Raw genomic sequence first — 18,533 nt, forward strand, 5'->3', positions numbered from 1 at the left:
AACATTGATCTTTCTGCATAGAAATCTTTTTTTCTGTCTGATTTGTTCCATTAGTCTTGAGCATTTTTATGTTTTGCAATTAGTTTTTTAAGCCACAATGCCTCACTTCTCTCAAACTGTGGAAATCCAAAGGCTCATAATAGAAAATGGAAGATATTTAAAAATGCTTTTAAATTATTTCCCCAGCGATCTCTATGAGAAACATAAAGTAATTCTCTGGATTATTCTAGGAAATTATTTCCATATTCTCTGCTGTTCTCCATGAACTGCAGAATACTTTAACTAATCTAGCCAGGTTCCACTGGAATAAGCCCTTCATTTTAATGGACTGGTACTATTGTCCAGGTTGCAATTCCATATGGAGCAGATAAATGAAGCTATAGGTTTAAATCACTGCATGGCTTCCCTTCCACACTTCCAGTCATGCTGGTTTCCAATGGGCATCACATCATTGTGCTGATGTAAGAGCCAAGGATGAGACAATCAAACCACAGAGAAGTATTCATGCTGGGTGCCATTTGCTTATAATTGCTCTTTGTAAGTTATAGTTTCAGATAAAGCTCCCAAAATGGAATGAAGAGAAAATAATAATTAAGTCTGTTTCTCTTTTTGAGCCTGACAAAGGCTTTAAAAAATTTTTTTAACATGTTTGTCCTTCTGTTCACTATTCCACACATCCCCCCTTCCCTCCTTTGTTCATCAGCCTTTTCAGCCTGATAATTAACACTCAAAATATTTGCTGCAGTTGTTTTTTTTCTGAGACATCATTTGGTTTGTGTTGTAAATGTAGAACAACAATCATCTAGTTCTCTTGTGTGCCAGTAATTTAGTATTTCAATAATCTCCAATTGTTGAAAGGTTTAAAACAAATCAACATTTCCAGCAATTTCCTTTTCTTTGTAGGGAAAAAATATGTGAACATAACATTTATGGCATATACTCTTCTGTTTTCCCTTTTTTCCTCCTTTTTTTATTTTGTGATCTTTATGAGGGAATTAAAACACAGGGCAACTGCTTAGCATAAAACAGAAGACTCACTTCAATAAAAACCTAACATTCTTGCACAGGGGCAGTTTTTACCACCAGTATCATTGCTTCAGCTCAGCTAGTGCTGAATAATTCCATTAATTCTTTCTCAAAATCCAGGTAAAATAAAAGAAACATAGTATCCAATATATTCTGCAAGGGGTAGTACATTTCTTTATGCAGAATTTTTCAGTGTTTTAAAAAATATTGGCTAACTGTGTAAAAAACCCTCTAAGTCCAAACCATGTTAGGTCTGAGACATGCACAGTGGGTCCAAGAAGGGTAATGACAAAACTGGGAACTCGATGTTGAGCACCCCAGAACAAATTTCAAAGAGCAATGAAATTTATTTTATTTCCACAATCCCCGGGCAATGTTCCTCCCCATGGACTATCAGATCTTTAGGGACCTGTCTGAGTCACTGTTTTGTGAGATCTGTGGATGTTAGTCAGGCCAGTTGTCGAAAATGGATTTAGATGTTCAGCTTATACAGCACTGAAACTATTTGTGTGACAGGCCTAGAGGCAAGAAAATCAGTGATAACTCACAGAACAGAACCTGCCCCACAGTCCTCACTCCCAGTGTATTCTTTTTCATTTAACACTGATACACCAGGGAAACAGTAAAGGTTTTCCTACATTACAAGTTTCCCTATAACACATCTTTCAGAGCACAGAAAGGCGACACGGAAACTGTTCCTAAAACTGTATGAAAATCCACAAATGATTCAGCTGAAAAACCAGGAAGGACATTCAAGTTGCAGACAGGAGAGAGACCAGACTTCTCTGGCTGCTTTAGGACTGGACCAGGTTCATTAGCCCAGTTGAGCAATGAGTGGCAGTCACAGCAGACAGAATTCAGGTTCCTGTGCTGTGGCCCTGCCCCAGTGTGGCAGCTGGAAACGAGTCCTGGAAAGAGGAACCTTCCAGGGAGTGCAGATAACAAAGATAACAAAGCTCCTCAGGAACATCTGCTCTCCCTGCAGTCAGTGTTCCTACCATGCCATCCACTCCTCAGTTAAATTACAGCCTCTCTCCTTGCAAAGCAGTGCTGTACAGATGTGGACAAAACTCCTTGGATAACCACAAATGATTCACAAGCTTCCTTCCAGCTTTTAAACAATCCTGGCGAGCACTTCCTACACCTTTTTCCCAGCCACCAAAGTGGTTCCCTTTCCCTCCCTGTGCCAAATCAATCAGCTCAATACTGACCTGGTGTGAACCCTGCAATGTGGAAAACAATAGAGAGTTTTAGCTGTAACAACCCCTACTTATATATCACCCATATGCTGCATTTGACTGAGCCTGAATTGAAAATAAAGACATTCATGAAAGGAAAGGAGCTGAATTAATTTTTCTGAAGTCCACAGCAAATCTCTGTTGTCTGTTGAATGTCATGTTTTTACTTAAGGTAGATGCTATGTATTTATGAAAATGAGATACAAGTCTATCTATCTATATGTGTATGGCTTCACATACAGGGGTGTGTGTGCATTTGCCTGTAAGAATTGCATAGGAAAGCTGATTAGAAAAATAAGACTCTCAACCCTGACCCATTTGTGCTTTTCAGGTTCATATGGTACATGACTATTTTGTCCTGATGTCAGTGAAAACTGTATGTGAGCAATTATTCCATGATATAAAATAGAAATTTGTGACTTTTAGTAGAGAGGTTTCCTCTCTTTTGGATAAATATTATTCAAGCTAGCCATTAAAATCCAAAAACATAGAGAACCTGACAATACACTTTTTTGAAGAACTATTTCATATTGTTAAACATGTTTCTAGCTCTGTTTCTTCACAGCACTTATGTATATGCTTCCATATTAGCATGCATTCAAGTTTGTTACTGGACAGGGTTGAAAATCTACTTCTTTCAATTTTTTTTAAGACACTTTCTTCCTATTTTAATGTTAAAAACAAAAAAGAATTTTACACCACTTCTTTATGCCTTATACAAATGATTTCCAGAAGTTTTTGAATTTTCATCTTTGTTCTGCTGCACTCCAAAGCAGTTATCAGACCCCATTGTGAACACTTGGGAAAAACACAGCCTGGCTGACAAATTAGTAGTGTTTGGTGCTAATATTACTAATTCAGCATTCGAAAAGGCTGCTCACTGGGGAAAAATGACATGTTCTCTAAGTCACAGGAGAAACTAGGGAGATAGTTACTGGGTGTTGGCTGTGCTGCACAGATTGTGCACGAGGCTGTTCCCACTGCAGCTCACTGACTGCCAGCAGACTGGCAGCAATTGTCAGCGAGATTTATTGTTACTTCACATTTACACAGTTAGAGAGGAAAGGCTGAAAGAGTTTTGTGAAGTTCAGTCCACAGCAACACACACTGATTACCACTAATGCACGTCTCTGAAATAATTTGGCATCTTTGGAGATCTTAAAAGTCATTTTCTTGAAAGAGCAAAATCCCCACAACCCTTAGTAAATTTTTTTTTCCTGAGATCAATACCTCAGCCCTGACTTCAGTTCTAGCTCACAAACTGATTTTCCAGTTTACAACTGGTCTTGGAAACCTCAAACTTTCTCAACAAAAGAATTAGAGCACACAAGGTAATTAAAAAGTAAGCATTAGAGAGAAGCAGATGTTTTTTACTTAAAATTCCTGGTTGTAAGGAGGGGGTGGGGGAGTGGGGAGGGGGCAGCGTGTCATCTTTGCACACTTGAGAGTTCAGCTCACTAATACGAAAGACCACAACAAACTTGTTACATAAACGTAGAAATTCCAGAGGCATGAATTTCAATGAATGCTTCCATTTCAGTTTCTGTTCCTATGGTTTATGCTTCTAAAGAATGTTTTTAACCTAGCTTCAGTAAGGCAAAACGGTCTGATTTACATATATTTAATATACATATATATTGTAACTTTAAAGGATGGATTTACTTACCAAATACAAATTTAATCAGAAATGAAGATTCAGTATCTCAGATTTTTGTGTCTATCCAGACAGAGCAAAAGGTTTGTGTACTTTGAACTACGAAAGTATTTTGAAAGCTCTTAGGATTGTCTTTCCTGGATCTCTGGTGTGTTTATTTCTTTGTTTCAGAGGGAAATCAACCGAGGTGAATTTGATTACCTTTTTGCTGCAGAGGACCCCTCTAGGTCTGGCATCTTCTTAACTAATAACTTGAGACTATGAAACATGAGACAGACTGACAGGAACCAGCCAATTGGGTTCCTTCAAACACAGATTTCTGCAGAGACACTCAGACATGGAAGGGAGAGGGTGGCTACAACTGGCAGACTCCCCCAGTGCTCCTGGATGTTGCTGCAGTCTGGGAAAGCAAACAGCAAAGGTATTTAGGGCTACACAAACATGGGCTAGCCAAGCAGCTGAGAAAAGTCTCTGAGTTCATTTGTTTCTCTGCCAAAGAGGGTCCAGCTTATTGTAAACCAGGAAAATAAAAAATTATCTCTTGTCATCCAATTTCAGGTGGCATTTCCAGCACTGCTGGAGCTGTTCAGAGAATTATCTTGGTAGTGAAGGACATCTGGATAATATGCAGCACAAGAGTGTCAGGACACGTAGAAAATAGGATGGGAAATATTTATGGCAATCCTGTGTTGGAGTTACTCTAAAGTGTCCTAACAAGTATTAGAAAAACTGTCATTTCAGATAAGCAACCAGCTTATCTAAACATTATTTACAGGGTAATCACATATTTTTACAGGAAGGGAACTGAAATTGTAATGCCAATTTAAAAAATAAAAAATTCACTACCAAGAAGAAAATCAAAACAGTTTGAAACAGTCTTGTGATAATTAGGCAAACACTGCTACAAGATACAATAGAGAAAGAGTCTGTACAGATCCTTGTGAAAATAATGAATTGCAACTTTGGTGCTGAATGTTCCAGACAATTAGATTTGGCTTAAAGGTGAAAGCATTTTATATCTATGTCTCAATCTTTCTCTCTCTCGCTTGCTCTTTCTCTCTCTGTTTTAGGATTTCCCCTGTTTTCCAAAATATCTACTATTTCACATGGCAGAAAAATGTACATGAGGATAGTGCATTTGAAATTACACATTATTTGTACAAATGTCATCTGCGTGTGGGAAATAAAACTGTTCTCCTTACATAGACTGTGAGTTCCACGTTTCCAGCCCTGACCACACGGGCACACACCCCCAGGAACTGCCTCTGCCCCTCTGCCCACACTGCCTGGCTGCAGCCACTGAGCACCTCCACACCCACAGGCAAATCCAGGCCCTTGCAGTCACCCAGCTCCCAGAATTAGCAGAAGTGTAAATAATGTGAGGTGCTGAGAAATCCCTGATGGCTGTTGTGCATCTGCCTGAGCCAGAATAAGAGCACTCAGAGCTGTGGGAGAATCAGAAGGTGTCACAAGGAGAAAGCAGAGTATTAACAAGGGTAATTTTTGAGAAAATGAGGCCAGAGGGCAGGGTAGGTGCTGCACTGCTTTCTGTCCAAAAGAGAGCCCTTCATTCTACAGCTCAGTTGTACATATGAAATAAATGAAAACTGCCTGCAGAAAGATATGGCAAGTGGAGAAGTTCAAACTTAGTGATTTTGGATGGCAGAAATTTATGTCAATTCCTTTCTTCTGCAGATTAAAAACCCCAATGTTCCACCAGGTTAGCCTGAACAGTCCTGCAGACTGACAGCAGGACTGAAGTTCTACCTTGTTTTGTCCTCATCCAGGTAAAACACGAGATACTATTTCGGTCAAAGTTTTCTCTGTCAAAGTTAAAATCCTGACTTCTTTCAAGGCTCACATCACTTGTACCTCGACTGTATTTAAGTGTTCTTGTTCAAATGGGAAAAAAAAATTAATTTTGGAAGAAAACATCTAGGGAGTCAAATCCCATCTCCTTGAACATTACTGTGAGCTAATGGGTAGAAACATAAAAATAGTCTGAAAAACAAGTTAATTTGTTGGACCATTAGAGATAATTTATATGAGAAAAGATACAACTGGCCAATTTACAAAGAGGTCAGGTAAGGCAACAAATGATTTAGAAGAGAAAAATAACTAGGTGGTCACACAACAAAAGTATTTAGGATGCCTGTTTTCAGAGATAGCATTCCAGGCCTCTCTCCTCGGGCCTACTTGATACCAGCAGTAACGGAACAGCTATTTTAATTACAAGGAATCAGTGTAGCACATACCACTATTTGGCAGTTGGATGGCACCAGTGCTGAGCAGTGCAGAAAGTTTCCAGAGATAACATCTTCATTAGCAGGACTAGGATGTCCTACACTGACTTGCTTGTAGGTCCACTAGGCTGAAAACCAAATATTACAGATTAAACCTTCAAACATCACGAACGATTTTTTTTGCATGTTTGCTCAAGAGAAAGAAAAAATATTGAGGTATTATAAAATAACGTGGTGATGATGCAGACAGTCACCTGGCAGCCTGCTTCCCTTTCTGCCCTGCCTGTCCGAGGCAGTCATCTGTCTGACATCAGCCCCTCGCCCCCTGCTCACCTTCCCTTTCTATATGTCAGTAAAAACCTGGTACAGATAAATTAAGGTATTTCAGAGTGTATCCCTGGGTTTCATCATCTCCTCAGTTCCCAGCCATAGGACAGATTACAATTTCACAGATGTGAGGAGAGGAGATATTACAGCAAAGCAGGGGTGCCACTCCAGATAAGGTTAAGATGGCACTTCCATTATAAACACCTATTTGCAGTGGCTTATGACTTCAGGCTACAAATTTCTCTCAGGCTGAAACTGGGCATATCTGGGCTCAGCGTGGTAATGGTTTTCCCTGTCTCTTCAAACCATTTTGATGAGGTGTTTGTGGTACGAGACAGCAAACAAATCCGTGTCTCTGGTCATTTCAAAAGGCAATGAAATGCATTTCTTCCATGAAAAGCCTGCTGGACAGGATGTTCCTGTCGTGCTAACACTTGTTTTACTGTCCCTTATTTCCCCCAAAGATAATTTCCAGTGACAAAATGTGCATCATTTTTTCCCCAAAGCATCCAGGACAGCTCAGGGGTATGTTCCTGCCAGTCTGCCCTGAGGGACGTGCTGTGCCCCTGCCAGTGGCAGGAGCTGGCACTGCTCACCAGTGCCACCCAGTCCAGGTCAGTCCTTGCTGGGAGAAAAGCCTCCCTTGGCAAAACAACTTTTTTGGAACTTCAACATATTGACCAAAACTTCCATATTTTGGAAAGAGGGGGAAAAAAAGGTCATTGTATAGCACACAAATCTCAATATTTTAATGAGGCATTTATTCTAATTGTCTAATTTATTTTGAATAATATCTCATTATTAAAATCCTGCATTTTCATTCTGATCTTAAATGAAGGATGTAATGAAATCCCTAAATACAGTACTGTTTTGTCTTTTTTTTTTTCTTTCCTGTGGCCTTTTCCACTCAAAGTTTAGAATTTTTGTCAAAGATTAGAATTTTCGTCCAAGATCATAATTTTTCATCAATTCTCCAAAACAATTGTAAGTACAGAGAAATGTTTGCATGTCTCTCTATCTGCCTGGCTCTGTTCACAGTAGTATCTATTTCACCAGCTATTTAAAGCAATAAATTACTGTAATAAACTTGTTGAATGAGATAAATTTTGTGTTACTTTTCCTTTGTATTTCTCATGTATCAAGATATGCCCTGAATTATTCTACCACAAGCGATGCATAACCCTTCTATGCTTTTAATGAGTGGAGAGGATGCTTTATCTATCCAAGCATATTTTTAAAGAGTCAGATTCACAGAGGGCAGAGGACATAAGGACAAAGAAACGGGAACAAGAAGGGGAGAGGAAAAAAAAGGCATACCAACATTTGGAGGGGGAATATAAAAATGATTGGATGCCAGTTATTCTTGATAGTTTTCAATTTTTTTTTCTAATTTCCCTTTGTCAATTGAAGTTTTTGCCAGCATACCTTGTGCACACCGCAACTCTTTGGTAGCTCTGGAACATGTCTGGGATGTACATCCTGGAGGGCACTGGGCTGCAGGAAACCTGCTGTGAACACCCCTGGGCACAGACACGTGGCATTATGTTCAGTAAATCTCCCCAAAGTCTGTGGGGCACCACACTGATGTTTATTTTAGGTGGGAGACCTCCGGATGTGGCAGATATAGAGGGCACTGTGAAGCAGGTAGGAGGAGATAACGCACATGCTCTGGTCACTCCAACTTGAAACACGTGGCAGAACTGGACAGGGGCTAAAGGCAAAAGCAAGGAAAAATGGATCTGCTGCTGGTTTTGAAAAAACAAGACAGAAAAGGGGACATGATAAAAATTATAGCAATAATGTCAGAGCAAACAAATTAGGAAATTGTCAGGTGGAACATACCCAACAGAAAGCCACCCACTGGAGCAGGAAGGCGCTGATTTAGGGTGTGTGTGTGTGCACTGCTCTGCCCTGTCCACAGGAACGGCTGCACTGCCCTGGCAACACCCACACTGGCTTTAATTCCTGTGCCCGGGCACTGCCAGCCCCAGCCATGGCACAGAGCCCAGCAGGACCTGGTTTCCTCAGCTCTGGGCAGAGCAGACTGGCCGTGCTCAGCTCGGGGCTGCCTCGCTCACGGTGTGAACTCGCAGCTGGCTCGGGTTCCTCTGCACCACACTGCAGGCACCTGAGTGACTGCTGGGCAAACCCACCCAGGGCGTGCAGACAGGCAGCTTTTACATAAATTGTACACCCATGGAACCTCTACAAATATTGTTACATTAATAACACAGTGCAGGAAGGCTCCTCCCAAAATACCAGACTCATAGGCAGAAGGAACACCCGTGATTACATTACAGAGAATGAAATAATTGCAAAGGCTGTAAGGAAGAGTTATTATTATGCTTCAGGGCACAAACCTCAATTTAAAGCTCCCTATAAACTGCTGGTCCAGGTAAGATTTGCATGACAATACTATATGGTATATTTTATATTCCTATTGGATATCCTGATTAAAGGTACCTTTCCTGTTCTTGTTGTAGAAGAATATTTTCAGTATATAGAAGCCATCATTATCAACAGTGCTTAAAAGCCTGAGTCCAATCTGGTGAAAGGAATAACTTTCTAAGTCAGCACGTATATACCAGTAAAATAAAAAAATCAACCAAACAATGCAAACCTAAATGCCCAAACTCAGGAATGTTTAGCATTTAGTTTCAAATTCCACCTCGGAAAGGTGGGCACCTATCTCAAATGTAACTTTACTAGTGAATAGATTTATCTGTTATGGTTATGTCAGGTGACTGTATGGATACAAAAATATTCCTTGCAGACAGGGATGCTATTTCCTCTTTGCAAGAAGGATTGGTTGTGATTCAGCAAGACTGAAAAAATAATTTTGAGTTAGGTGTGGGCTGGTGATAATTGTTAGTGATTGAATGTCAGTGAGTGAGGGGGGGAAGAAAACCCATATAAAGCCAGATGACAGGGGAAAGTGCTGGTTACACTGACACAGTATCACTCCATCAGACTTTATAAATGAAGGGCAAATTAAATTAAGTATGGTTATTTAACAACACTCAACCAAACATTTCTTTGCTGGATAGCAAATAAGGCTTGTATTTAACCAAAGATTAGTGCATTCCAATTCTAATACCAGTGCAGTTTGTTTTTATAGGACCATCTAAACAGCACTTTATGTTGACATTTCTATTGCGTATTTAATGAAGGCCTATCAAATATGCATGGCAAATAAATACTGTGTTCCACATAAACCTTTCCTGTATATTCCCTATCTTTTCTGCTTTGTAGGACATTTGTTCTAATAAAAACACATGTCCCTGCAATGTAACTAAATCTTATTTCATCTTCTTTCCAGACACCTTCTCTGCTAGCATTGCTTAGTTCCTGATATGGAGGGAGGGGACATTTCCAACACAGTGTTCAGCTGGTCCATTTAAACAGATATTGGGAATTGTACTATGTCATGAATAAATCAACATATATGTCTATTGCAGATGTCTTCTGGAGACTTGCAAATAAGTCTAAGGATAAGAGAATAGTTGCAATTTTCATTTTAAATTATGTAATTTGATCTATCAGTTTCTTATTTGGGTGCTCTGCTTAGCTTGAACACAGAGCAGGCAATTCCTTTTTCTGTGCAAATATATGAACATAAAGACACTAATTACTACTTTGATTTTTTTTTTTAATTTACAAAGGCTTTTCAAACAATATTGCAGATTTTTTTTTAAATGAAAATACAAACACTGTATTTGTTTGGTACCTTCAAGTTCAGAAACAACAAAACCCAGATTCCTTAGCTCAGTAGATTCTGAAAAGAATACTTACTTCTGCACACCTTCACGTTCTGTTATTTCATAAAGGAGCTTTAATGCTAGTCTGCCTAGTAATTCACTATGGGATGTCTTTATACACCACTGACAGTAATATGGCTCATTTTGGGTGATTAACTTAACCCCCAGTATTGCAAGTGCCTTGCTACATTAGCATACCTTTCAAGGAATAGCTGCAATGTGAGAAAATTGCCTGTAGGATTATTTGCAACCAGGAACCTGTGAAATGTAAAATAAAATTGAAGACTATAAAGTAAAACATCAAAGATACCTAAAATATTAATAGTCAGTACTCCAAAAAGTAATTTAGAAGAATTGCATGAGGGAGCGAAAATTACTAATTTAAAAACAAATAGCCTTGGCAAAATAAAGTCAGAAGTTTAGAATAAACAATAGATAATACAAATGCATTGTATACACAATATGAAAAGAATGCAAGCAGCACTAGCAACTCTGGGAGCTGAAGGTGGCTGGGACAGAAATGCCTGACCAAGCAAGGAACCAGATCTACACAAGCAAAACAACAAAGCTGCATTATATTGAATTTCAGCTACTGGAGAGGAAGAAAACCAAATGCTCTTTAATCCATCTAGTTTTCTGTTACCGTTTAATTCTAATTGAATGCAGGCAGAATTTGTGGGCAGAAGGATTTTCTTGTTAATTGATGAATTTGGAGATGACAGCCATTGTCACGCTGCTCCAAATCATGTTTCCCCCCGCTCTCCGTGGGGCAAACCTCGCTGGAAGTTTCAGTCGGGTTTCTGTGGGAGATTCCAAGCTTCAAAGGCAGCATTGTGAAACCTGTTTCCCTTTTGATATGCACTTTTCCTTTTAATAAATTTCAGAGCAAAGAAATAAACTCAGATGAATCATAAAGGCACACAAAGTGGAAGAAAAAAGTCTTTAGTCTTGAAGGAGGCCCTGATTGTGCATGGCACATGGCAGGAGATATTTGAGAGACCTGCAGGAATTTCACAGCACATTCCAGGCTGCTCCAAGTTCCACAGAACACCTGCAAGTGAGAGCAACGGGACTGCTCTGCCCTGCCCTGCTCCTGAGTGTGATTCCAGGGATAACCCACTGCAAGCCTGGCTTGTCTTCTTCTCTTTCCTTCCTTCTTCCACAAAGGGAATCTTCCTAAAGAGCGCTGCAGTTCATTTTACTGATAAACTTGTGATCCCATCCAGCCTACAGGGTTTCTTTGGACAACCCCCTCCCTGGAATCCTGCAGAGCAGCACCAAGGGTCTGAACCAGTGTGGGCTGGGGGGATGAGACCCACCTGCAACAGCTGTTTTGACTGCAGTTACAGAAATCATCATGAAATTACAGTGCTCCTGAACTGGACTTGAAGAACAAGCTTGTTCTTCGCTGTAAAAAAAGCTTGGCTGAGCCAGACTTAATAGATCTTGCTTAACTGTTTCCCAAAATTCTTCCACAGCTGCCTGGTTTTACAGATAGTACAATGAACTATCTGAACAAAAGTGAGAACAACTGAGTGACCTTTACAGAGAAATCTTTTACAACTGCACTGTCCAAACAGACATTGTAACAAAAGAACAGAAGAATAAAAATACCCAGAGATCATACTGTGGTTAAATGGGGACTAAATTACCACTGGCTGATGCATATTAATTTCACTACTAATTTCTAAAATCAATTACTTGATGTATCCTGTGTATGCCAGATTCCTTACTCAATGACTGTGTACACCAGGATTTCCATACCAGAAGTCAGTGATGATTTTTATGAGCAATGTCTCATCTGCTATGAGATGGAAAGGAGCTGCTAAGCCAACTCTTTTTTCCCTTTTTTTTTTTTTTTTTTTTTAAGATTTACACTTAGTACCAGAACTTCAGAGGGAGAATTATGCTTCTTTCAGCTGTGAAATACTGTGCCTTGGCAGGCTCCACTCTGTGGATCCATGATCCTGAAGCTGGGGGCCACAGATGCCAGGAGCAGGCACCTGGAGGGCTTCCAGCAGCTCAGTGTTTCAGAAATGCGTCAGTGTAACGATCCTTTCACATTTCCTTTGGGAGTGGGACTTTTTGTGAGGCTGCCTGGGCTGCAATGCTCTCACCTGAGCTGGGGGCTCGACTGCTCCAAGCACTTGGCACCCACACACCCACTAAACAGAGAGGGAAAGAAAAGTGCTCTGAAAATTTAGGTCATCAGCTTTGGAAACATATGCAACACTTATACATTACTTTTTCACCAGCTGGAGTAGCTGGCACAAAAAAGGCTTAAAACTTGGAAGGATTTTGTTTTATTTGCTGAGTACTTCCATTCTATTCGGGACCATGCAACTCTGTGACTGCAAGGAATATTTGCTACTGAAGTACATGACACTTCTATAAGCATTTGTAGTCACTTGACTTTTGTGTGTGTGTTGATAACAGTACTATTTATTACAGAAGCCTAAAGTGTCTCTTTGAAAAGAAATTACCAAATATAATATTTCTCTTTGTACAAAAATATCCCGTAAAAAGATTATTTTCATGAATAGCAACGCTTTGCTTCAATTTGTGTATCTGTTTGCCATTTCTAAAGACACTTTTAGATAGATCTTATTTCTATGGGGATTTGATAAGACAACTCTGAGGAAATAATAAACAGATTCTATTTATAATGGACGTGCTAACTAGCACTCAGAAAAGGCTTTTATGTGTGAGGTCTTTTTCTTTGAATTGATCTTTACTGGGATAAAACTATTATCACAGGATCCCATTCATTCCATAAGTATGCAGAGACTTGATTTTGTCAGAACCCAGATAAAAGAAGAAAAATTCAGTGTTTCTTGGGACAGTAAGATGGCAGTACACTGACATTTCTATTAAAAAAAAAAGTTCCTGTTTCCAACATTTCGAGGATTTTGGGGAGATCTCATAACATCACCCCATCGATGTCAGACTGGTCTCTTCTCTGGTAGCATTCACACCCAACCAGTTTATCAAGGAAGGAGGACCTGACCTGCTTTTCTCATATCTCACACTGTCCCTAATAGGATTATAGGATTGCTATACTGGGACATGGTGAAAAGTTCAGGGGTGATTTGCAGAGGTACAGGAAGCCCAAGCTCCACAAACAGTTAACGTGACTGAAAGAGCACATCAGTGCTTTGCACACACAAATATTTAGATACTCACTGAGCAGAGGCTCCAGGAGTAACAGGCAAGTTTCCAGTGCCCAGTTCATGATGTTCACTAGAAAAGAACAGGACTTTTTACTGGGAAATGCAACGTGCCTGAAGAAATGAGCCAATATGACACCACACCTGGCCAGTTTGACTCCACTGGCCGTCTCAAAATTAATGTTTGTTCATTTGAAGAGCTGATCTGTCTAACCAGGTTCCTACAAAATTAAGGACTATGAAAGGTCAGTCTTACTTTCCCACTGCATGCAGAACTGTGCTTTGCAGAGACCAGTGTCACCAGTTCAGACCAACAATAAACTCCATCTGCTCCAAGCCCTGCAGCAGGACAGTTGAGGCAGTGGGGCAGAGGAATCATCCTGCACTGCAGGGTCCTTTCCCACAGCAGGCAGCTGGGAGTGACTCAAAGCTTCAAACATGAAGTCTCCAGCACCAAAGGCTCCTGCTGGAACCTTCCTGCACCACACACCTGTTTGTGTCTGACCTGGGACAGACTCAGGAAACGGTGCCAAAACAAAGGGCCCAAATATTTTCAGAACAGCCATCTCTAAAATACTACAAAGGAATTGCAGTTCAGTGGTGTAAAGAGTAAAAAAAAAAAAAGCTTAACTTTAAAAGCTCTTTTTTTACCACCACAATTTGTTAAAGAAAATAAAAAGTATAAAACACTTCACCATTATTTTAATAGATACATCACGTTCCCCAGCATCAGAATTACTAAGGTATAATTTGTTGTATTTATAACCTCTATCCTCATATGCAGTGAAAATCTTACACATTCTCTTTAAAGAGATTTCACTTGGAATACTTACCTACCTTGCTATTTTGCTCTTATTTATTATTATTACATACTTTATTCTATTCCTCCTATGAAAATAAATGGCAAAAGACTAACTCATTATACAGAATCTCATAAAACTCTCACATTTCTTGGGAAAAAATGGTTTATGCTAAGATTGGTACTGACAAGCACTTTTTAATTGCTAGTAATGTATACACAGAGAATAGGGCAGATATTATCACTGCTGCTGCTGCTGAGGCTGTGGTAATTTTCTCTGTATCAGAAGTCACTGCCATAATTTTGTTCTCTGGAGGATATGGCTTGATTAGGGCAGGCCCATTGTTTCATCTGAAATCTTAGCAGATTAATACTTTCATCAGGGCATCAATTTGTCCCACTTTTCTCTCTGCTGCTCTTTGTGAGTGACACAGCCAAAGGAATGCACCTCTTTAAACTGTCAGTCAGTTTAACTCCTCCTCTGCAATTATCCTCGCATGCATAATACATCATAACAAATTGGATTTTGCAAAGAAGCAACAACAGAAATTACATTTGCTTGTGGCATAAGATAGAAACTGTTCTAATAGGGAAGGGAGGGGGTGAGCAACGGATAAAGAAATCCAATGAATTAAAACCACTTACAGAAAACAGTTGCCTTCTATTTTCTCAAGGTTTTTTCTTCTTCTTCTTCTTTAGCATAAGGACCAATTGCGAAAGGAAAATTAAAGAAAAAAGGAAATATTAAAACAAATTAAAAAGCTTTTCAGTTATCAAAGGCTTTACTAAATTGTACACTGGTTTTGGGGTTTTTAGCAGAAATGTTTTCTTCTGGCTTTAGAGGTTAAAAATAACTGCCTTACTTCAAGGAACCCTTCTTGTTTGAACAAAAATTATTAAAGAGACACCACGAAGTGAAAAATCCTACATCACATAGGACAAATATCTTTACCAGATCTCCTGGCTGGAATAAGGAACCTGCATTTTCTTTTATGTGCCTCCCTCACACCCCAAACTCTGCCATGCTGTTCCAGGTCTCCCCAAGTCCAGCAGATTCAGGGGCTGATTATCTTCCTCTGTGCATCCATCTGCAGGTACTGGGGAAGCAGCCAACTAGAGCCAAAAACACTTCCCAGTGTGCAGGGGACTTCAAGACAGCAACCAGAGCAGTGATCTGCTCCAGATCCCTCAAAAAAAAGCAAAATATGCGTTTGGCAGAACATCAGCAAAAACTCTTCTGGTTTATAAAAGAGTTGAGATGAAACAGAGGAACGTTTCCAGTGGAACGCTGAAACCATTCTAATGTTTGAATTGTAAGATTTTTTGTCTTCAGGATATTCTTCAAAATTTAAACTGTGTTTTTCCAGGCAATTTTTATTACCTTCAATTAACTTCAATTCTGTGGCAGGAGCTCCACCTCATTTGAAAAATAAAGAAAGGGGAGCGGGGGAGGGATCAGCTGTGCTGGGACTATGTCTTTGTCTTTGGAAAAATGAAGTATGTTTGGCTCCATATTTAGAAAACAAGGTTTTGTGGGCAACATCTGAACATTTAATGCAGAAGTTCTCGATTCAAACTTCACTAACGTAGCAACATGCAGGTATGCAACAAAAATAAAATGAAAAGTCAGGAAATAAATAAGCAGAAACACAACAGCAAAAGCACAGACCCCAGGAACAGCAAACAATGGCACTTTTATGGAATCCAGAGCATTTTTTCACCCAGACTTCACAGTGACAGATATTCCCTGAAATGTTCCACTCAGCTTGAGGACAGTAGCAGTGATACAGGTGGTGACTTTACATGCTGAGGCTGTATCTAGAAATAAGGGGTACTAGTGATAAAGTGACACGAGGTGTGAGTTTAGACAATGAACATTTCAAAATACTCACGTCAGGAATATGCAGCATATCTGTATAGATAAGGGGTTTATTATTATCTCCTCTACACCTGTATCCTATTAACTTTTATCTTAATGATGGATGATAACTCCAGGACCATGGAAGCACCTCACAACATGGAAGCATTACACTCCAAATTATGTGGAGAGCAGAAATTAGCAGCAAGCTGACAATTTCTAGACTGATCTTAAAATAACCAGGTACTTTCTTTCCTATAATTAAGCCAAGAACTTCCTCCTCAATTAGACTGGCAGAAATTCCTTCTCAATGCCACTGGCAGGTGGGTCTATAGTTATTTCCAATAGTGTTAGTGTTTGTCACAGAGACAGAAGTGAGTCAGAAGTGGGAGGCAGGAGAGCCTCATGTGAGCACGTTGGGCTGCCAGTTATTGAGGTTGTGTTGGCAGCTGCTCCCTGAGACACAGCCCAGCCAAAGCTGAGAAAAGCCCTGTCTTTGTAGCACACACTGTGTTCATCTACTCTTCTTATTAGGGTAAGACACTTGGTGGCTTACAAAATCATTATTATATTAGTGGCCACTTTCAAGTGCCCTTCAGCTGCTCTTTTCCCACTGCAGAAACAAACCCCTGGGATTTCACTGGGGGTAAAAAAATATCTGTGGAGAATGATGAAAGAACAGACTCTAAACACATTTCTGTATTTAGTGTCTTCCTGTCACAACTCTTTGTTGCAGTAAAACTGCATTTGCTATCATAATCTTTGGCTTGCACATTTCTTTTAATACTAATTATATGACTGTATTGTTACTCAGATAATTGTGGGAGTTGTCAATTAAATTCTCATTTGTGTTCAAGCATGAGTCTGTTCCCAGTACCTTATGCACATGCACACAAGTCTGCCTCTTGTAAACTGCAGTTTGCTTGATATATGCAGGTTTTACAGTTTATCAGATATTGTTATGCTGAAAACTTCCATTCTCTTCATTTTTTTCTCTACAATACAGTTCTGCATAAGAAGGTACTCTATATTCATTTTTCAGACCATATTTTAAAGTTCATTTTTTAAACTTTAAAAATAATAATGAAAAACTCCCAATGGATTATGTCCAAAGATCACAATCAGGTCTGTATCAGGGTGAGATTGTTTTAATCATTTTTCCCTTCTATTGAAGTTAGCACATTTCATGGCACTAGTCCTTCTTAACAATAAGAAATTCATTTCTAAGAGTAGGACAAGCAGAATACTTCCATGTTAACAAGTAGTGCTGTCCACTACATAATAGGGAATTCCCACAGAAAAAAAAAATATCCTGAGACTGATCTGGCTTTTTATGATTTTCATGCTAATCAGTGTGCAAAAAATACAGCATCACAGGTAATGATACCAGTTAAAACAATATTTGTTAGCTTTTTGACATTCCTTTGCATTAAATGTGAACCCAAACAGTACAATATTATGTAGTACAGAAAATAAAAGCATTGGTCCTTTCTCTTTGTCTAAATCGAACAGGAAGTTGACAGCAGCAACAGGTGATGAAAAATAAATTGCATTTAGAAAACTCCATCAATTTAATAGTTTAGGGTATAATTAACAATACAGGAAAATTGATTAATTCTTTTTATGAGTTTTACCCTACTGTGTCCTTCTAAACACACAGAGGATCTGCCACTGAAATCAAAGCAAATTCAGCAGTTTGCCTCAATGACTTCTAAGACTTGCACATCAGATTTTATAGAATAAAGCACACACTGATCTGGAGTAGTGGATACACAGGTTTTGCTTGAAACTTAAAGGCTGGAAAGAAAGGACACACTGGCTTGGCAGCCCAATTCCCATGTTACATTATCCTGCCCAGAGTTTAAGTGCCCTCAGACTGCAAAAAATGCTCTGTTTTCTCGTACAATACAGCATATGACACAGATATTTATTGGTCTCTGCAGCTGAGGAAAAGTTAGTCTGAGAGTATGGGAGGTCCAGTAACTTCCTTAACTTTTAAATACTTAATAAACCTTCTCGACGAAGCTGGAAATCTTGTAAGAACAGGCTTTTAGAAAATACCCAGTACTGGCTATGTCTGTCTAGATGAGATGCACCAAGACAGCAGATTATATCATTAGATCCACAGTTGGTTCACATTTCTGTAACTTACAGGACACCCTTGGAATTCTGCAATACAAGATGCTGTTCTTCAGAAATTATTGGTTATGGCAAAGATTTGTTCTGAAACAGAGAACTCAGTAATGCCAAGGACCTGAGCCACACTCAGCACCTTGTTACACCTGCTGAGTGTCACATCCACTGAAAGGATCCCAAATCCCACGGGCTGCTCTGCCCTGAGCTGCCCGACAACAGAGTGTCTTCAGTCCTGGCATTTCTCACATTCTACACTCCCTGCACCACAACACTTCTGAATTCAGCATTTATCCTTCCTACCTTAAGAAAAGCAGAGAAAACTTGCAA

General features: G+C 39.5%; 1 long non-coding RNA gene across 2 annotated transcripts in view; it reads right to left on the reverse strand.

Annotated features, from left to right (window-relative positions):
• Positions 1 to 18,533, reverse strand: part of LOC108502193 — a 35,877-nt gene that overhangs the window by 12,180 nt on the left and 5,164 nt on the right. The window contains exons 2-6 of one of the 2 annotated variants that reach the window (XR_001876360.1): positions 14,858 to 14,905; positions 10,445 to 10,504; positions 7,914 to 8,230; positions 6,174 to 6,289; positions 4,120 to 4,318 (exon numbers count right to left, since the gene is read on the reverse strand). This is a non-coding gene — a long non-coding RNA (uncharacterized LOC108502193). The remainder of the gene's footprint in view (positions 1 to 4,119; positions 4,319 to 6,173; positions 6,290 to 7,913; positions 8,231 to 10,444; positions 10,505 to 14,857; positions 14,906 to 18,533) is intronic. The other variant, XR_001876361.1, reaches the window with a different exon arrangement.

The sequence above is a fragment of the Lepidothrix coronata genome, unplaced genomic scaffold (genome assembly GCF_001604755.1).
Source record: "Lepidothrix coronata isolate B3197 unplaced genomic scaffold, Lepidothrix_coronata-1.0 Scaffold114, whole genome shotgun sequence".
In the NCBI taxonomy this organism is placed as follows: domain Eukaryota; kingdom Metazoa; phylum Chordata; class Aves; order Passeriformes; family Pipridae; genus Lepidothrix; species Lepidothrix coronata.